Below are 21,894 nucleotides of genomic sequence, written 5' to 3'. Positions count from 1 at the left end.
ATACTTGTGTAGGAGCCAGGGAGGATTTGGCCATGTTGATGGTCAACCCTAAGAGTGGAGCCAGATTGAGGAAATAATCCCTGCATGAGCAAAGAAGATGCCTTGTTGGGGCGGTAAGGAGCCAGTCGTCTAGGTATGGAAAGAAATGAATTCCCTGGAGTCTCAGGTGGGCCGCTATCGCTGCCAAGTCCTTGGTGAACACCCTGGGGGCTGAGGTGAGACAGAAGGGAAGGGCCCTGAACTGGAAATGGCTGGCTCCCAGCCAGAAGTGGAGAAACCTCCTGGAGCGTCTGTCTACGAGAATATGATAGTACGGTCTATTGAGCACATCCAGTCATTCTCCCGCAGTACTGGGAGAATAGACTGCAGTGTGACCATCCGGAACTTTACTTTTGGTACTGCCAGGTTCAAGAGAGAGAGGTCCAGGATGGGCCTCGCGTCCTCCGTCTTTTTTGGCACCAGAAAGAACCTGGAGTAAAACCCTGACCCGAGCTGATCTGGGGGGATGGGCTGGATGTCTCTTTTTTGTAAGAGCTGCTGAATTTCTGCAGCAGCCGCCTCCCTCTGATTGGGTGGTACATCGGGGAGGCTTCTGATTCTGGGGGTTACAAGAAAGGGAATTTGGTAGCCTCTGGATATAACACGAAGCACCCAGCGATCCGTTGTTACGGACTCCCACATTGCTAGGTGCCTCGAAAAACGTCCCCCAACTGCCTCCAGAGTGGAGCAGCTGGGCAACCCCTCAGGGGTTCTGCGTGGGCCTCTCAGAGAAGGGTTCTCTGGACCCAAAATTCCTGGGACCCCCTCTGCCTCTAAGGCGGCGTCCTCCCTGTCCTCCTCTGCCACAAGAGGACTGGTTGTCCGGAGCAGACTGGGATTGATGCGATTTCCGGAACCACATCTTCTTCTGACCCTTTTGGTTCTTGGCAAAGGACCTCTGGGGAGCAGAGAAGTGGACTCCGACAGCAGACAACGTCTTCCCGTCTTTCTCGCTCTGGTCAAGGGTGTCGCGAACGGTTTTGCCAAACAATGCAGAACCATCAAAAGGGGCATTCGCAAATGACGCCTTAAAGGGGTCCGAGAAGTCGCAATGTCGGAGCCAGACTTGCCTCCTCATGACCAGCCCGACTCCGCCTGCTCTAGCGGCTCCCTCAGTGGCATGAGACAAAAGCCGCATAGAGGTGTTTGAAATAGAACGTAGGGTGGACATTCGGGAGGAGTACAGTTGCTTGTCCCCTTCCGACATGGACCCTGGGGGGGAAGCAGCGTATTCTTTGATTAGATCCCGCTGCATCCAAATGACGTGTGCCATACAGTTCAGGGCCCTCATGGAGAAGGTCGCTGAACTGAAGGCCTGCTTCCCAAGGCGGTCCATCGCGCGAGACTCCTTGCTCGGCGGATGAACAGTGGGGCTCTCCTGAGCCAACTCTCTCTTGGTGGCTGCCGCCACCAACATGGCATCCACAGGGGGACCTCTGCTCCAATGGGTTCTCTCTGTCGGGGGACTCAAGATTTTGTCCAGGCGCTTGGGAACAGGCTCTACAGTGTCCGGCTCCATCCAAGCCCTAGTGGCTATAAGATCCACCAAGGGGTCAGGGGGAGGGGACACCCAAGAGGTAGATGGCCCTGCCTCGAACGCCTCTAGGAATACAGACTCATCGGAGGAAGCCTTGGGGGCAGACCCCCCCCCCCCGATTCTGAGCATTTCCATGATGTCTCCAAAGGAATCATCCTCGGGGGGTGACCTTGGGGAGCCTTCCCCTTCATCCAAGTCCGTATCTTCGGTGAGGGACTCAGGGGAGTCCACGTGCCTCCTCTTGCACTTCGACTTCCGAAGAACCTCCTCGGGGGGGGGGGCTATCCAAGGAGTCCTCACCAGCAATATCCTGTTCCAATGGAACACCTAGAGGCGCTGAAGCAGGCTGCCCCGAAGGCCGGGTGAGGGGAGCCAGGACTAGCTGAGAGGGAGTGCAGGGCGGAGCCGAAGCCAGGACCGGAGGCCTGGATGCACTCAACAGTACCCTCTCCACCACCGCAAAAGCCGAGGGGGAGCCGCTCTCTGACGGATCCGAGATCCGACTCCCACTTGGATCCGAGGCGAGGATCGGACCCGGAGCAGAGACTATTGGATCCGAAGGACCCGCGCACTCCGACCAGGACGGGGCCGAAAGCACACAGAGTCCCTCGGATCCGAAGCTCGGCCCATGGCTCCGAGAGGTCGGATCCGAAAAACTCAAGGGAATGGTCGGAGCCGAAGTGCCTACACTGTCGGCTCCGACCCACCCCCGGATCCAACGCAGCTCTGCTCCGACAGCTCCGAACCCGGAAGGCGGGTCGGAGGAGGAGTGATAAGAGCAAAGAAGGGGGTCGAGCTCCCCCCCAGAGGGGGGGGGGCAAGAGCCCTCCCATCTGCATCTGGGCCTGGATGAACCTCCTCATCATCCGGTCCATGTCTGCATCTGACATACTGAAGGTGGACCTCGAGGAGGCCGAGGCAGGCCTGGAGTGCCGCCTCGATGACCTCGACGGGGACTGGGTCACCTCCTCCTCGGGTCCCGGTGAGAAGCAAGGGGATCGGATCCGAGGAGGAGGCGAACCAGAAACCCTGGAGGGAGAAGCCCGTTTGGCAGGCGAGGCCAAGGAGTCCTCGGCCCGCCGCTTAAGGTGCTTCTCCCTCCGCTTCTCTTTCCTGGCCTCCCTCTCCTCCGAAGCCACAGTGGGAGGTTGAGTCCCGGCCGGAGGGAGGGGGGCAGGAGTGGCCACTACCGAGGACTGGGTAGCGGTCACCGAAGTACTGGAGGCCAGAGCCGGGTCTGGGGGCAAAAGGCCCGCCAGAACCAGCTTCGACCACCGATCCTCAAGTGGCCTAGGGTTGAACGCAGCGCAAATCGCGCAACCCGAGGAGAGGTGTTCAACCCCAAGGCACCTAATGCACCGAGTGTGGCCATCAGCCGGTGAAAGCTTGTGACCACACTCGGTGCATTTCGAAAAAATGGCTTTAGGGGCCTCCCACATCACTAAAAGGAAACACACCCGCTAGGCCCCTACACACTATACACACACACACACACTGCGACCAGCAAGGGCAGGGAGGAGAAATAAAAGATAAAAAATTAAGCTAATTTAAGCTAAAGAGAGTGAAATTAGCACGAAGGAAAACCTAAACACACACACAGACACTTGCTCAAAAAGAGTATAAGAAAAAAAGTGAAAACTTTCTTTTCTCACAAAATCTGACCAAGAGCTCTGGAATCTAGCTGTTGCTTGAAGAGCGGCAAACTAGATCTGAGGTCAGTCAGGGTTGGTAGGGGATTATGGGTAAAGGGAGGAGCTAGGAGCTCGGATCTATGCTGTGACAGAAGTTGCCGGCTCGGATCCGAGATCGGATCCGTATCCCAAAGGTTGCTGACAAATGAAGTTCCTACTTCAGATCTATCTTTATGGAAAATCAAATAATGTGGTTTTGAAGAGAGTGCTTGGAGTTCAGAAACTCACCTAGCTGAGGTTATAGCCACTAGAAAAATTGTCTTCCAAAAGAGAAATCCGAGATCAGACCTGGCAGAAGGCTCAAAGGGAGGTTCAGCCAAGCTCTGTAATGCAAGTGTAAGGTCCCATGGTGCGGTAGGGTCTTTAATCGGGGATCCAAGTAAGAAGGTACTTTTAAGAAAAGCTTTGCATAATCTGGCTGAAGCTAGAGGGAAAGCATTATTTCCACTGTGATAATTAAAGATAGCTGCTAGCTGGAGTTTGACAACTGAAAAAACTAGCACCTTCTTGAAAAACTGAAGCAACAATATCTAAAACTGCAGGAGCAGTAAAGGGATCCAATTATCTTTGATGCGCCCAAAAAGAAAAGCTTTTCCATTTACTCATATATTTTACTAACTGAGGCTTTCTGGGATGACATTAAAATTTTGCGAACTGGGGAAGAAAGCCTGGGCTGTCTAGTCATCATTGGAATTGAGAAACCATGTGGTCAACTTGAGGCCCGAAATGTCTAGATGAACCATTCCTGTGGGATGAGATATCAGATCTTGACTGGGGTCCAGTGTCCGAGGAAGACATAGGAGGCAAGAACACAGAAAGGGAATCAAACTTGCCAAGGCCAACATGGGGCGATGAGGATAACCTTGCTCTTCAACTGAAGTGCTTTCTGAAGAAATTTGGGGATTAGTGGTAATGGGGGTAAGTGTACAGGAGACTGGAGGACCAAGCATGGACTAGAGCCTCTCTCTCGGTGACTCCCCCTAAAGGGGAATTAGGGCAAAAAAACAGCTGCACATGGTGTTGAAGCAACAGGTAAAGAGGTAGCAGCAAGACAATTTTCTCCACCACTGTATGGTTCAGATACCACTCATGAGGCATCAGAATAGTCCTGCTGAGCTTGTCAGCTAGAACACTGGATTTCTCCAGAACACGCATTGCTAGAAGAAAGTGGTTGAAGATCTCCCACTGCCACACACTCATTGCTTCTCGGCATAGGGATTAGGATCTGGTTCTCCCCTGTTTGTTGATGTACCGGACCACCAACATGTTGTCTGTTTGTATAACAACTGTCCCTAGAGGGAGAGCGCTCTGAAAGGCGTGCAATGCTAAAAGGCCTGTTCTCATCTTTAGGACGTTGACATACAAATTGATCTCTTCCAGGGACCACTTGTCTTAAACAGTCCATCACAAGAAATGCCCCTCCCCCCCAACTGGGAGGCATCCGTGGTCACTGTGCCTTTGGGAGCAGAAGTACAAAAGGACATCCTTGACAAACTTTGTTGGACTGAATCCACCAAAGTAGGGTGTCTTTGCAAACATGAGAAAGGTTTATAGGATGGTTCAGAGGTCGTTGAAGAATCCACCACTAAACTGCTACAGTCCCTTGAAGAGTTTGCATGTGGAAACGAGCAGGTGGTAGCAGGGTAATCGCCACAGCCATTGACCCTAAGGCTTGAAGAACCAACTTTGCTGGGGGTGCAGTAGAATGTGAAAGAATATCACCGACATGCAATTTTAAGATCTGTACTTTGTTTGGATGAAGAAATGCCAACTGACTAGTTGTGTCCAGGCGAGCTCCAAGAAACTTGCCAAAAGGGAATAAAATATCCTGTGGTTATAATTCTCTGCACCCAAGTGTCTTTTGTGATGGATAACCAGGCTTTCATGCATAAAGATAAGTGCCCCTCGACTGCCTCCACAGAAGAACAGATGGACAACCTTTCAGGAGCACTGAAAGGGTCTATCCAAAAAAAGAATCTCGATACCCTTGGTTTTGTGAACCCTCTCTGCCACAAGGATGGCATCTTCCATCGGAATTTCCCCCTCTACCTCTGGCAGAAATTTCCCCTCATAAGTCTTGAAAAGGTCCCTGTGATTTTCAGAATCACTTCTTGCCACCACGCTGATTCCAAGAAAAGATTTTTGTCGGGAGAAAAACAGATTCCCATGGCAGACAAGGTCTTCCCATCTTGTTCACTATGGGAAACTGTTAATTTTCCTGTGGGCCCAAACAAAGAAGATCCATAAGAGGGATTGATGAAAAAAGACTTAAAGGGCTCCGCAAAATCATCCAAGCATGTATCCTGATGGTTATGCCTGAACCTGCCACCCATAAGGAACCTTCTACTGCATGAAAGATTAACCACACGGACACATTAGAGATCAATTGAAGGGTGGCCAACAGACAAGAAAACCGTTTCTGTTCCTCTGCCGACATGGACCCAGGACTAGACAGAGTGTCCTTAATTAAGTCTCTTTGTAATTTGGTAAAATGTGCCAAATAATGGAGCAATTGTAATGTAAAGGTCACTCAGGCATAAACGAGCTTTCAAAATCTGTCCATTACCTTAGACTTTCTATTAGGAGGACAAAGAGACAAGCTTTGTTCAGCCATCTCCTTCTTGGTAGCTGCACAACCATGACATCTACAGGAACACCCTTATTCCTAAAATGTCTGTCTTTGGGTGGACTAAGAATCTTGTCCGGGCAAAGGGGAATTTGTTTTATGGCATCTTCCATGCCTGATGGGACACCAGATCTAGGAGATCATCTTGCAAATGGGATACCAAAGACACAGATGGGCCTGACCCTAAAGCTTCTAGGGACATGGACTCCTCCTGGGAAGGGGAATTGTAAGGTCATCCACCTTTTTGGCCAAGGATCTCGAGGATATCTCTGAAGGAAATGTCTTCTGGTGGAGGTCTGCAGGACACTCCCCCTTCATTGAAGTCGGTGTCTTCAGTTAAAGATTCATGAGGAAAATCTAAGTGCCAGCTTTTGCACATTCTCTTCTGGAAGACCTCTCAGTGGGATTATCTGGAGCAGTATCGGAGGAAATGACAAGTTCCTGAGCAGGAACTGCCTGGAAGCTGAAATGGCCCATTGAGGAAAATGAGAATGGGGCTCAACAGTCTGATTCGAAGGAGGAATGGTGGTAGGATCTGAAGAATGGAGAATCAAAAAAGTTCTCTGGTGAAAGAAAACCCTCCCCACCACCTCAAAAGTAGAAGTACCAGGAGAAGCCAAATCCAACCTCACCAGGTGCCAATAAGCCCTGGCCCTACCCGGACTTCCATCTTAATGGAGGAGTTGCACCCGAGCTGTCCAGCTCCAAGGGGAAGCGAAGACTCCAAAACTCTAAGAGTCAAGGGCATCCCCCTGGATCTGGCACCAATGCTTTGGCTCAGAGACTAATCCTTCTCAAGGGCAGTCAGTGTCAAATTAAACAAGGACACTGTTAAGTCGAAGAAGAGGCTATCTTTGGAGCCAACACATCGACTCTAAGGGTTCTCGTATCCGAGGGCTCCGAAATGAGTGGTTGGATCAGAGAAGGAAATATGATGGGAGACAGGCTGAAGGTTCATGAATCCATTGAGAGATTGATACAGTAAGATCCCCCCATCTGGATCTCAACTCTGAAGTACTTCCTCATCATCCTATACACATCTGCCTCGGATAAACTTCTGGAGGATCTAATAGAAGACAACCTAAAAGGTGGTACAGACAATTTTCTGGGTGTCTCCTGTAATATGGGAGATCAGAGCCTAGGGGTGATACGAGAGTTTCAAGATCAGATTCAAAGAGGTCAGATCCAATCTCTTAGGAATTTTTGATTGTGGCTCTGATGCAGGAGCAGGTTTAGGAGACCTTCCAGGAGAGCATCATTTGTGTTCCCTGGGCTCTGAAGCAGTTTTTGATTTCTTGGTGGGGGGGTTGAACACATGAAGCTGAAGAAGAAGGAGCTGAAGCTGGAAGCAAACCTTTTAACACTAGTTTGATTCATATATTGCTTAAGGTCTGGAGATGAACCCCGCGCAAACTTGACAAGGGATATCTAAATGGCCAGCACCTAAGTAATAGATGTACTCCCTGGGGGCACATCACAGTTTGGTATCTTAAGCCAACAGGAAATGAACTTCTTAAAACCTGTTGCCTTTTCAGCCATGTTAAAGGAAGAAAGAAAAGAGGAAAGTGTGGAGTGGGAGTGTCTTACTCATCCTTTTTTTTTTTTTTTTTTTTTTTTTTTTTTTGTCATAACAAGGGAAGTTTAGAACACTAGGAAATTACCAATAACGGTAATATAGTATTACCTTGAGAAACAGGTAAGAAAGAAAAGGGGTCACCAACAATGGTAACTAGAAACACCAGAGAGAAAAAAAAAAAGAGTAGAATGAGCAATCGTGAGAAAGGTAAAGGGAGGATAGTGATATACAGAAATATAAAAAACAGATAATAATAGAAAAAACTAAATAAGTTCTACTTTTACTCACAAAAATTCATGTGATAATAAACCCAAAACTTGAGAGAGTGCAATCCATGTCTGAACTGCAAGAGCAGCAAACGAGATTGGAGGTAATGCAGGAGTTAGGGGCATTATGGGTAAGGGGAGGAGCTCAAGAGTCGGATCCAAGAGTCTGGAAGAAATGTGGCCAAAATTGATCAGAGGTTGGATACGAGACCCATTCATTGAGGAATGAATGAAAATTATAACATCGGATCAATATGTGATTTTGAATTTCTTCCACCTATATACTGTAAATAAAGACTATCAAATTTAAATTTCAATGCCAGACAAAACTTTCAGTCTCGAATACAATTACTCTTCCCCATACCACTCTCACAGTGAAGGAAGAAGAATCTACTCCAACCACCAAAAGTTAAGTAGCAATAAGGTTAAAGAAAACTAAGCAGCTTCCACTGGCTGTTACTTGAAAAGCTACTCAAGTCAGGTAATACGAGCAGCATTTAACCAAGCAAAAGTGGAGCTTCTAAGCCTTCAACTCCTCCCAACAGAGAGGCACTAATGAAACCATCAATTTAATTCACAGAAAAAATCAAGCTACTCCTATTGCCGTATACTACTGATCACACAGTGGGCAACCACTGTACTGAACAAGAAGAAAAAAAGGCACTATGACTTAACAGCAATAAAAGTGACACTGATTACAAGTCATCTGTAAAAACACACATTTCTGCATACATCCCTATAAAGCAACAAACAGTACTACTACTGAATATCTCTTCAGAGCACTACTAACCACAATTTCTACATGCACTTTTTGTATTTACAACGTATTCTACTTCTTAATCTATTTCTTAACTTTTTGCAGGTTTACCATGCTTAATGTTGGCAGCTTCTTCTACATCCGAACAGACAAAAACTCTCACGATCACTGTTATTTATTTATATGTATTTACCATGAAAGTCTGAATGGGCAAAAAAACTGATTTTTATAAGAGAATTTAAGACATTGTTACAATTTTTGAATAGCATGAAGAAAACATACACTGAAGTTAGGGAATACAACAATACCACTCAAAAAGTAGCAGAGTTAGTTAAAAGCAATATGCTTTTCTGGGTTATCTGAGTGATGTAGTTTGTACAGCCAAACCGAAGAAAAAATCTCTAATATTTGACCGCTATAGTCCACAATGTTACTCATATGATAGAAAAAGGAAATTATGAGAAGTACATAGATAAAGTGGGGATTTAAAAAAATTAGAGATGATAGGAGATGTAAATAGGGAGGTGCAACGGATTCACTTCATAATCTCAAAATTCTGAAATCCCGAATTTCAGTATCTCGAGACAATGAAGCCAGAAATCCATAAACTCGAAACCCCAGAAGCGCTAAATTTAAAATCGCAACTTCTACACTAAACATACCGCAGACAAAAACATACATGTCCCTACACATACACAAACACCTACATTACATACAAGCAGGGGGGCAAGCACCCCTGCACACCCCCTACTTAAATATACATACAAGCAGGGGGGGCAAGCACCCCTGCACCCCCTCCACACCCCCTACTTAAATATACTAACTCCAAGGTCGCACTACACAGACAGAAAAAACACCACCAGACAAGCTACATTCCCCTCGCACACACACATCACACTAACAAAACACACACCACACATCACACTAACAAAACACACAGACACACACTAAAGCCCCTACCCAAAACACGTAAAACACAAACGCTTACCTACATCTCCAACCACCCGCTCACACACCACAATACCAGAACCGCTAATTAAAAATCTCTGAACTTCGGGATTTTGAATTTCGCACTTCTGGAGTTTTGGTATTCTGCACTTTGCCTTCTGGTCTTGGGCTACTGAAATTTGGGATTTCAGTAGTTCGAGATTCTGAATGGAACCCGATGTAATAGATGCAAATGAAAGTAGAATAGTTGGCTGAGATGTTGAAGGAAACTAGACAGCGAGTAAACTGGAATACAATTCAATGGGATGTTATCTCCGAGATGGTATTAAACTTTTTTTTTTATGGGGTGCTGACTTGAACCCAGTGATAAACAGGTACAAAGACTGATGTGTGCAACCTGTCTTGTGTATTTCTAAAATTGCCATTCCCATTCTAACATTAGCAGTCAGTTTACACAACAAAGAAAAATGTTCCCGTTTAAGTGTTGATATAAATTAGTACAATGTAAGTAACCTTTAAAGCCCAACTGACACCTTACAATAGTTCACAGGCTGTTAAAAGGCTAAAGACCACTAGGGCCTTTATAACCCTAGCAGTGTCCCCCAGCCCAATTTCATCCCCAAATACTTTTGGTATCTATTAGGAGGGAGAGTATGTTAGTAAGCAGGTAGCTAAGGGACTTGGGGGGGGGGGGGTTAGTTGGAGAACATTATACATCCTGATTGCCTCTGTCCAGAGACATGGAAGACAGATCAGGGGTGAATTTGCGATTTCCCATCCAACGATCAAGGTTACGTTTGAGGAGGGTCAGTGATGGACTATGCTTCACACAGATGGGGAGCCTAATCCATAACACAGGGATCCTTTGAGTCGCATATCTATCCCTCCAGCATGTTCTATTCACATCACAAAGTTCAAATCATTGGAGCTAGTGTTTCTAGTGCTGTTTGTTTTGGCAGATGTATAAAAGATCCATCAGGGCTGATCTGAGGATGCCTTATAAGCCAGGAACAGATCACCTCTCAGGAGCCTGTAGGACACTGAGTAGAGAAAGGGTCTTAAGGCAGTCTAAGTAGGACAGGGTATTCATGCCCTGGATTCTCCTGGTGAGGAACCTTTGTGGACGTCCCAACTGTTGCAAGCGTCAGGGGGCATTGTACTCAATGATGGATCCAATAAGGGCCAAGTAGAGTAGTACTACAACTTCCATGAACCTAAATATCATACCCTTACCTATAAGTTGGGTGACACAGAAAGATTTTCTCACTATCTTTGCTACATGTTGGTCAAAGGCCAGATTACTGTCTACATATGTTCCCAGATCCTTGACTACTGGATCAACTCTTCAGGGCATTTTCTCGATGAAGTAATTAACTTGGGTGGACAACTTCCCAAATGGAATTATAATGCATTTCTTGGCGTTGTTTTAAACCTAAACCATGGCTTTGGCACCAGTCATTTGTCTGTGTTAATCCTTACTGTAAGATGTTCCCGTCATGACAGCTTCCAAATTACAGTCATCTGCAAACTTGGTGAACCAAAGACCTTTGACATCAGCAATCACAGACATCAGTGATCACTATGCAGAAGTGTACGCAACTGCCCTCTACAAACACTTAAGTGTCTGCATAAACTCTGCTGTAGCTGACAGGATCAATACCATGTTTTCCTGTAAAAACAAGTCACAGTGGTGGATGTCAAGTATAAACACATTATACAACAGGAGGAACTGTTGTCCAAAAGCAAAAGGGATATCGCTCTGCAGAGGAAGAGTTCCCTCCTAAGCCTAAACAAGAATATCTGAAATCATGTAAAATCTTCAATAGCAAATTACAAAACTAAAATTGCATCCCTAGCCAAGGATAAATCACAAGGTATTCTTTAACTACGTCCGAGGTCTAAAATGGAATGCCCAGCTATGTGCTGAAATGGTTGTAGGAACCACTTATACTACACCGGAAGATACTGCCAACCTGTTAGCTGACAGATTCATCGCAAACTTCACCCCCCCCATCCCCACCTACCATATCCCAAAGCATACCTGACACCAGCCCTCTGCCTAGTATCTCTAGAGAACAAGCCATCTCTGCATTCGCCAAGGCCAAAAACTTGGCCTCAGTGGGACCAGATAATATCCCAGGTTGTTTACTGAACAATCTAAAACAAGACCTAGTGGACCCACTTGGTGCTCTCTTTAATCATAGCTTGAGAAATTACTATGTTTCTGCAGAATAGAGAACAGCAACAGTAATCCCCCCTGCACAAAGAGGGGCCATCAACTGACCCTAGGAACTACAGACCCATAAGTCTAAACAGCAACATCTGCAAGGTCATGGAAAGAATTATCATGGACCTTATCAACAAGGACACAGGCATCCTCCAAAAGCTGGACCCAACCCAGTTTGGTTTCATTAAGGGTAGAGCATGCTTATTAAACTTGGTGGACCTCTCTGAGAAAGTCACCAAAGCCATGGACAAAGATAAGACAGTGCACACTGCCTATCTCGACCTTGCCAAGGTTTGACATAATTCCCCACTCTGGCATCTTGAGAAACTCTCCCAGATAGTGATTATTACATTACTAGATGGGTAGCCAGCTAGCTCACCGACAAATCACACTGTCAAAATTGGTGACTCCACCTCCAGCAGTACACCAGTCACCAGTGGAGTACCACAGGGGTCTGTGCTGTGGCCACTTACTGTTTGGCATCTATGTTTCAGAAGTCCAGGCCTAAGTAGACTGCCTTTGGCTCACCAAGTTGGCTGATGACTGCAAACCAGGAGCAATCATCGAATCCCCCAATCATGTCAACATATTACAAGAAGGGCCAACACAAACAAATGATCAGCGCCAATGGTCTAAAACTAAATGCAAAAAAATGCATTATTATTCCCTTTAGGAAAACAGAATTCCCTACAAATCACAATACTGACAGCACCCCCTGAGTTCCAACCCAATGATGCAAGACTTGGGAACACAGGTTGATAGCAATCTGAACTTTGACCACCAAGTTTCCACAGTGGTAAGTAAAGCCTTTTATGTAGAGCACCTCATAAGCAAGGGCATAGCAGCATCCAGGTCAAGGAATGTTATAACTCCACTGTACACAAACCTCATCAGACCACTAACAGAGTATAAAACATTTCACCAGATACCTGCAGCAGCTGGAAAAAACCTCAAGAGGTTTCTCACTAAGAAAATACAGGGACTCCAAACCATGACCTACATGGACAGGCTGAGAGCTCTGTTACTTTACTCCATCTTATAGGCTGCTGGGAGGTGACTTGTGCCTGGCCTATAGGGCAATCTCCAAAACCTGCCCTAATGGAAATGCTGCAAATCCACAAGTCAAATGACACAAGAGTCACTTGTTCTAGGGATCTCAACCTTGTGACATTAACTGAATGTGCTGGAGAGACAGATGTGGACTGCCACTTCTCTGGAATAGACTTCCTATTCACATAAAACAGAGGTCCTCACTGACCCTATTCAAAGACAACCTAGATAACTGGACGAGAGACTAGAAATTCAACCCTGAGGTGGTACCCATGTCACTCATGGACAGGGGTAGCTGGTGGTGATCACAGACCCACTCTGTTCATAAATTCATTCTGCGAACTACCCAAAAAGAACAAATGGGGATACTTGTGATTAATATGGCTAAGGTTGTAAAGGCTCTAGGACCACTAGCCTAGTAACCCCTTATGAACCTAAGTAGATGCCAAACAGGAGCAGACCTAGCACAGAGCCCTGAGATACTCCAATGGTGACCAGTCTCTTGGTGGAGGTGGTCTCAACAATTCTGACTTCATAAGTCCTATCACTGAGCCAGCCAGCAAACAGTCAAGTTATGTAGATATTTATGCCTAGTTTGGACAGTTTGCCAACAATGCCTGAGTGGGATATTGTATCAAATGTCTTGGTGAGATCAGCAGTATGCACTGGTTTACACGCATCCACTGTCTTGGTGACCATCTCCTAGAGTGAGAAAAGAAAACTCACTTTATTTATAACACGAAACAAAGCTTTCAGGGATAACCCTTCCTCAGTGTTTGTTAATACATTTTAAACTAAGAACATTTTCATTATATAGGTTCATAGGTTCATACTAGGCTATCTGCCCTAGGGCATTTATAAGCCTAGCCAGAGTGTGTTTGGCTTTCGCCACCCATTTTAAATTAATTTTGCTATGCCCTTTTTCGAGGTTAGTATACTGTGCCTCTGTCTAACAGTGACACAGACGTGATACCCGGGGTAAACCTACGATCTGCCATCCACTCATCAAGATTCCTCTTGAAGAGAGTCAATGAGGGACTCTGCCTAACCTGGACTGTGATTTTATTCCAGAGTGAAGGGAGCCTCTGGGTTATGAATCTGTCCCTCCAGCATGTCCTATTTATTTCAGTGCTGAGGTTCAAGTCTCTTGAGCGCGTAGCTCGATGGGATTTAGATTTTCTGAGGTGCAGCATGTCCATTAATTCCGGGTTGGACATGGCTTTATACGTCAGGCACAGATCGCCTCTCAGCAGGCGGTATGCCACTGAGTAGAGCTGGAGTTTCTTTAACCAGGCAGCATATGGCATCTGTTTGAGCCTTTTGATCCTCTTGGTGAGGTACTTTTGGGGTCTTTCCAGTTGCTGCAGGTGTCTGGTAAGGTACATCCCAAAAGGGGCATTGTACTCAATTGTGGGCCTGATGAGGGATGAGTAAAGAGGCACGATGACCTCCCCTGACCTAGATGTGAATCCCTTCATGACTAGGTGGGCTATATAAAATGTTTTTCTAACCACTTTGGCCACGTGTTTGTCAAATGAGAGATTGCTATCAACCTGGGTCCCCAGATCCCTAATTACTTCTTCTGTACTTAATGGATTACCACCTATGTGGCCATTTGTGGGCACTTTGTTTTTGTCAAAGGGAATGACTATACACTTTTTGGTGTTTAGCTTGAGGCCATGGCTCTGGCACCTGTTGTCTGTTTCTATGAGGCTCTTTTGGAGGATGCTTGTGTCGGCTGGAGAGTCGAATATGGCGCCCAGTTTGCAGTCATCTGCGAACTTGGTCAGCCACAGTCCTTCCGTGTTGGCCTGTACCTCCAAGAAATATATACTGAACAAGAGAGGTCCCAGGACTGAGCCTTGTGGGACACCACTTGTAACTGGTTTGGAGTCTGACATGGCTCCAGCAATTCTAACCATGTGGGTTCTGTCCTTGAGCCAGTTTGCAACCCATCTAGTGACATAGGGTTTATATTTAAGCTGGTGAGCTTATCTATAAAGTCCGAGTGGGATATTGTATCGAAGGCTTTTGCGAGGTCCAGGTAGGTTGTGTGGACCACCTTCCCCTCGTCAATGGCCTTGGTGACTGTTTCAAAGAAATCAACCAGGTTTAAGAGGCAGGATCTGCCCTTAACAAAGCCGAACTGGGTAGGATCCAGTGTCTGTAGGTCCCCAATATCTTTATTTATGAGGTCCATGATGATCCTTTCCACAGCTTTGCAGACCAAGCATGTCAGGCTTATGGGGTGATAGTTTCCAGGATCCACTGAGGCACCACCTTTGTGGAGAGGGACCACTGTTGCTGTACGCCACTCTTTGGGTACATATCCTGTAGTAAGGCTGAGATTGAACAGTAGTTTTATGTTTGGGTTTAGCTCTTCTTGGAGTTCATGTAGGATGCAGCCCGGGACACCGTCTGGTCCCATTGATGCTGTGATTTTTGCTTTGGAGAGGGCAGCTCTTACCTGAGCATCTGAGATGTCAGGGGGGGTAGCACTCTGCTGGGATAGATATTTGCCCTTTTGGTGGGGAGCGGGGGGAGAAGTTTGCACTGAACCTGTCAGCTAGGATGTTGGCAATGTCTGTGGGTTCGGTGTATTTTTGTCATTTTGGACTAATTCTGAGCATATCTGGGAATTCCCACCCAGGTTCCTAACATAACTAAAGAAAGCCTTGTGATTATCCTTAGTGTCCTGCGCAATTTTTCTCTCGAAGCTGGCCTTAGATGATTTTATGAGTGCCCGTAGTTTTTTGCTAATACTGATCAGAGATGCCTTCCCTTTTTGGGATTTTGCTCTATCATGTAATAGCTTCCTCCTTCTATTGTATAGTTTGTTTATGGCTGGGGTCCACCAGACAGGACGTCTGCCTTTAGAGGATTGGGTCTTGGTTTTATTTGGGATTGCATGATCCATGCATTCCTGAAGGTGTTCATAGAATGCGTTTATAAAGGATTCTGCGGTCTGGGCCGTATTTTCCACAGGCCCGGGGGCTTTGAAGGATTCCACCTCGGTTTTGAGGAGTGTGAAATTTGCTTTAGAGAAGTTTTTCACTGTGGTTTTCAGGGCAGGAGGTGGAGTCGGGATGTGAATATCCAGTGAGATTACTTTATGGTCTGATCTTACCAGTGAGGGATACACTTCTGGTCTGGAGCATAGAGTCCCCATGTTGGTGATGATCAGGTCCAGTATGTTTTCCCCTCTTGTGGGAGTGGTAACAAGTTGTTCCATAGCATTTGAGTTTATAAATTCTAGGAACCTTTGGGCTAGGGTGTTGGAGCTAGAATAATGCTCCCAGTCTATGTTTGGGTAGTTGAAGTAGCCCAATATAATGGTGTTTGGAGAGACCTTCATATTTTCCAGTGTTCTCAGGAAGGCCAAGTGGGGTTCCTGGGTTTGGGAGGGTGGTCTGCAGCAGGCTATAAACTGGAAGGCAGTTTTACCCACTGTTAGTTGCACATGGATAGTCTCTGATGCTTCGTGCTGTGCCACCAACCTGGAGGTGTGGGTATCTTTGACTAATATTGATACTCCCCCCTCCTTTTGTGGTTCGGTCCAAGTTTTGGGGCCGAAAAGCATGGTATGAGGTATAGCCTGGTAGTACCAGGGTGCTCTCGGGAGCCTTGAACCAGGTTTCTGTTACTGCATAGATATCGATGTTCTCCACGCTAAGGAGAGTTTCGAGTGCATGCATCTTGAGGTTTAGACTTCTGGTGTTGAGTAGCATTACTCTTAGTTTCTTATCCCTTGTGATACCTATGGAGGTGGGTTTGTCTTTTGAGCCTTGCCTAAAAAAGGCACTATGGGGGTAGCAAGAGCCTCTGCCAATATCAGAAAGCCCAGGGGTGACAGGTGCAAGCAGTCCCTAGTGAAGCATCGTGGCTTGTCGAGCATGTCATCCCAGGCTGACAGGCATTGGATCCCCTTTGAATGACACCAATACTTAAGCCAATTGTTGAAATTGATCATCTTGTCTTCATATTGTGGCATCATTCTTGGTGAGGGTAAGATGCTACTCGAGATCAGGGTCATACCGGCCTGGGCTACATGCTCAGAGAGCTCCTCTATGTCTCTCTTCATGTAGTCCAGGGAGGTACGTCTGAGGTCATTCACACCAGTATGGACAATGACTGAGTCATATTTGTACTTGCCTTGGAGTGACCTGAGTGCTTGTGTTATGTGGCGGATCCTAGCGCCCGACAGGCAGCTCACCGTGACCTTCTCCTTGTTCAGCCTGGTGAGTGGGACGTCAGTGTGCCTGACGATAGAGTCACCTATTACAAGTGTATCAGGTGTGTTGTTTAGCCTTAAGGGCTGTGACTGTTCGGCACACTGGCTTTGTGAGCTATGTGTTGCACGGGTTTTGTTTTGTGGTAGCGGTTGCTTAGGTGTCTGCTTTGGTGGTCTCTGCTGGTTAGGCAGATTTTTATTTAGAGCCTCCGAGTATGTTTTTGTGTGTTTGGTTTGCTGTCGTGGTAGGTCTATGTGAGACTGGAATTGTAGTGAGTTTGGTTTCCTTCTCCTCCTGACTGGTTTTGCCAGTACACCTTAACCAACCAACCAATCCCCCAACATATTCTGCATACACAGAACACTTTTTTCATTTATGACTTCATACTGCAAAATACATTTACCAAATACCATTTGTTAAACAACGTGGGCATGAACCCTCAACTCACGGCACACTCTTCTAATTTAATAAAGGGGTGGATGAGGACTGCACCCCAGGAACAGTACTCAGGGGGGAAAGAGTTCGAAGAACACAAACTAGGATATATTTTTTGTAAAAATTTACCTTTTCTATCTGCTTCATCAATGTATTTACTAAAGACTTCCCATCAGTTCTAGTAGTTTCATTTTACATACCTCTCAACTGTACAGATTTTCGCAGAATGTCCAGATTTTTGCCTCACATTTTTGGAAACTTGTGGTTTTCTGACAAATCAGTGGCAAATCATTAAAGATTGAAATTAGAAAAATAATGACAGACATTTGAACTTCAGACTTCATATCCTTCAGAAACTTCATGCTAATGCATCAACTTTTTAAGTTTGAAAGAACAATATTTACAAATTGTCCCTATTTTTGGTCCTCTGTCCCACTTTTACTTATGGCTTTGTCCAGATTTCTTGCTCTAAGAAATTGACAGGTATGCTTCTGACAGAAGTGGGAGTGGCTGAGAAGACTTGTAGTAAACAGCAGGAAAAGGAACAAGGGTGGAGCTAAAAAGTTGATGCCATTGTAAAATCTTGATAGCCTATGACATCCCAAAGCATGCATTTCACCAGCAAGAGTATTCCCATCTTCCTCTCTCCAGCCCAAACTAAACCATACATAAACAGTGGCGAATAGTTCCTATATTTTTAAACAGGACTATCCACTTTCTAGATCAACAAATGCCTGTGTCCCAACACACTTCTACCTCACTCAATCATACTAGTATACAACTCGTTAATACGTAATTCCAATGCAATACAAATAACGTAATATAGACACATCATGATATACTGACAGCATCTCTCTCACTATGTACTTCTCAGAAGTCACCCCCATAACAAACCGCCTTTCACGTAACACTTCTTGCCTCAGCACACATCAATGCACTTCTAATCAGCTCAAACACAATGTAACACAGAGCTGTGCCTCCTCATTATCCTGTCGCCCTCAAGATCCACAGAAAGCTCGCTTATTTCTCATTCCTGTCAGGCCACTCACCGCAGGCTGTGGATCCTACGTCCTCTAAGTTAGACCCTTATTCATGTACTTTTCCAGAAATCTCAACGATATTAAATGTTCGTCTTTTTCCACTTCCTCTTGCGATTTTATGTTTACACTGTAAAAAGAAACAGCTGACTGAACCAAAAATGGCGATGCTCGCGAGATTGATGTTGCTGTGACCCTTGATATCATGATTTATGTCGCCATTTTTGGTTGCCAAGGGCAAGTGTACACAGGTAGACACACCTCTCAAGTGTACATTTTTATGAGGAATGTTGGTCCTTTTTTTATTTTGCGTCGTAGAAAGTCTGTGTTCATATTGAAAAGGTCTCACACATTCATTGTTAATTTCTATTTTAGCTAATATCCACGGCAAACAATGCTGACTCATACGAATTCATAAAAATAACTTATATAAAAATAAAAAAATGACGAATTTTAACTATCCCTTAGTATGAGTTACACATTTTGCACAGTTTGTTCCACACTGTAACAGTCAGCGTTCCTCATTTTGGAGATGGGAAAATTGAGAGATGTAGAAGTCCTTGAGGAACATCATAATTACCTTTCTCACCCAAAATTACAGTAAAGAGTAAGAAAAATGGAAACTTAGTTTTAACAGATTAGGCGCCATACAGTTTGCATTTAATTTTTCTTATCAAAGCTAGGCAAAATTAATAACATTTGAGAGGTATTCAGTGAAAATAACGTGTCTTATTTAGCTGTGTACCTGTTACCCTCTCTTAGATTCATACAACTCAACTGTCCAGATTTTCACAGAATGTCCAGGTTTTTGCTTAATATTTGTGGTCTGGTCTTCATAAAATGTGTGCTTTTCTGGTAAATAATTGAGGAATTAAGTAATTAAATAATGACATACATTTGAGTTCCAGACATCTCATCCTTCAGAAAGTACATGCTGACACAAACTCTGCTATTTGAGCATTTTTTTTTAAGTTTATAAGAGCAATATTTGAAATATGTCCCTATTTTTGGGCCTTTGTCCCCCCCCCCCCCAATTATTTTTGCCTTTTACCACATTAGACATTCCTTCTAATTTTGTATTTAGTTTATGCAAATAGAAGTTTGTAAATGAATGTGGAAAATCATATATATAATTTTATTTATTTAATGTTTACTAACCAGAATAACTTAATAATCCAAAAGTACCCAAGTTTATCCACTGACCAGGACTTTATAGGTAAGTATAGCTGTAACATGCCCTTATTTCATAAAGAAAAAAAAGTTAGGTACTCACCATAACGTTCCATCTGTGTTGTCCATTTTCATTCTTCTTCAAAATGTGGGTTCAGATCTAACTCGGCCACATTTTTATTTTCATCTTGAAGCTAGTGCAAACTTTCGAGCTCTTCCCTTACCCATAATGGCATAATCCCCCTCCATACCTCAGATCTTGTTTGCTGCTTCTTTTATAGCTAAATAACAATGTAAGAAATAATGATTATATGAGAACCCACCATCTGAGCTCAAAAGGAGGAACTTTAGTTCCTCCAGTTTTCTCGTTCTTCCAGCAGTCATAAACCATTAAGGGTAGGGGGATGGAAGGAGGTGTGCTGAGGAAGAATGAAAATGGACAGCACACATGGAACGTTATGGTGAGTACATAACTTTTTCATCTGATGTTGTCAATTTTCATTCATTCTTCAACATGTGGGACAGATTTCCCAGCTACTTGAATCCCGGTTGGACTCTAGGGATATTCCTGAGTACTCTTGAGCTGAAGGCTGCTGTTCTCCTAGAGACCAGATCAACTTTGTAATGAGCAATAAAAGTATGAGGATTAGCCCAAGTGGCTGTAGCACAAATATCCACAGAATATCTGGATAGAAATACTGAAGAGTTTGCCATAGTGGTATGGTCTGTTATCTAGGTTCCGAGGGTAATACTGTTGAGAAGAAGTGATGCAAGACACCAAAGCATAAGCTTGACCAATTTATTTAAAATTATTAAAATTATCCTTCACTTACAAGCATCAAAATGATCATCTTTGCTCACTGCAGAGGGACTCTAAATTCTAACAGTGTAGCTATCTATTCAAATCAGTACAATGCAGGCACTAGCATTTCTTTAAAATGCCTAGTCCATGCCAGAGACCGGTGTTGATCAAATCAATGTGATGCAGGCAAGTGCATTAAAAATGTGAAGTTCATGTCAGAGATCCATGCTGATCAAAGCAATGTAATGCAGGCACTTGCATTTAAATGCCCAGTCCATGCCAGATATTTGTGCAGGCGAGTCCAGTTCTATTACTGGCTGGTGGACATTTTAAAGTCTTGTACAAACAACAGGCTCAACAGGGTCATGACAGTTTTGAACTGGTGGAAATTTTAGAAATTACAAATCATTTCCAAGTTGTAAACAAGACTTATATCTGCTTTTTTTTATTTTCAGTGCCTCTGTCATATAATCATGTCTAGTTTTTACTTAACGTATCTCTGCATACTTCCTCTTTTAAGAGAACAGTTATTCCTTAGCTGACTACACTCAAACTTGTGATAGTTCCTCTTATTTGACTCTGTGAGCTGGTAAACATCTTATCATGTTAAACAATGTTCAATGTACTAAAGTGCAGTAAGCAAGGTTTGCGTTATAGCATGTTTGTAGCATATTTTATAAATATTTCAAAAGCTATTTGCAAGCTGCAGTCCCTTAATATAGCTGCTGTTATTTTATTGTACGCAGGAGTGAGACAGTCAAGGAATTTGAAAATCTGGGCAAGCTGTGTGGACCCTTCATACATAGTTCTAGCTGAATGAGCTCTCAAAGGTTTTGGCAAAGATAAACCTAATTTATTGTAGACAAAAGAAATGCAATCAGTTAGTCACTAGGCTAAAGTTAGTTTGGTAACTGGCTTTCCCAATCTTGAATCTGAAAAGGAGACAAATGTTTGATCTGTTTTTCTGAATTTGATCCAACAGATGTAAAATGTATTTCCCCTTTATTGCAGAAATTTGGGAAGAAGACTGGAAGATCGACAGATTGATTAATGTTAGATCCTGACACCACACCACCTTAAGAAGAAAAGATAGATTCATTCATAAGGACACTGTCTTTATGAAAAATCAAATCAGGAGATTTAGAAGATAAGGCCTACAGTTCTAACACTCTCCTAGTCAAGGCTATCAAAAATATTATTTTCCATGTTAAAAAACTTTAATTCACATTTTTCAGCTGGTTCACATGGTTACTGAGTAAGGGCTTGTAGCACTATGTTCAAATCCATGGTGGAGTAGGACCTTTAAGGGGAGGTTTTAATGAAAAGGTTCTTTTAATAAATCCCTTACACAGTTGCACTGAAGCTTAGGTATTATTGTCAACTCTGACATGAAAATTAGAAATAGCAGCCAATTCTATTTTAACTGTTCATGAACTGGCCCCTTCATTAAAAATAGTAGCCAAAAATTCAAGAACCTTGGATATTAGTGCTAAAAAGGGAT

The 21,894-nt window shown here is 44.4% G+C and overlaps 1 protein-coding gene across 2 annotated transcripts in view; it reads right to left on the bottom strand.

Annotated features, from left to right (window-relative positions):
- The window catches only part of RNF167 (ring finger protein 167), a 1,911,234-nt gene extending 1,892,607 nt beyond the window's left edge, over nt 1–18,627 (bottom strand). The window contains exon 1 of one of the 2 annotated variants that reach the window (XM_044077088.1): nt 18,434–18,627. The gene's annotated coding sequence lies outside the window, so the exon portion shown is untranslated. The remainder of the gene's footprint in view (nt 1–18,433) is intronic. The other variant, XM_044077087.1, reaches the window with a different exon arrangement.
- Between the last annotated feature and the right edge of the window lie 3,267 nt (nt 18,628–21,894).

This window comes from Protopterus annectens, chromosome 7.part0 (assembly GCF_019279795.1).
Source record: "Protopterus annectens isolate FY-2018-M chromosome 7.part0, PAN1.0, whole genome shotgun sequence".
In the NCBI taxonomy this organism is placed as follows: Eukaryota; Metazoa; Chordata; order Ceratodontiformes; family Protopteridae; genus Protopterus; species Protopterus annectens.
Note: the sequence above shows the minus strand (reverse complement) of the source record. Positions and strands in the feature narration are given on the sequence as shown.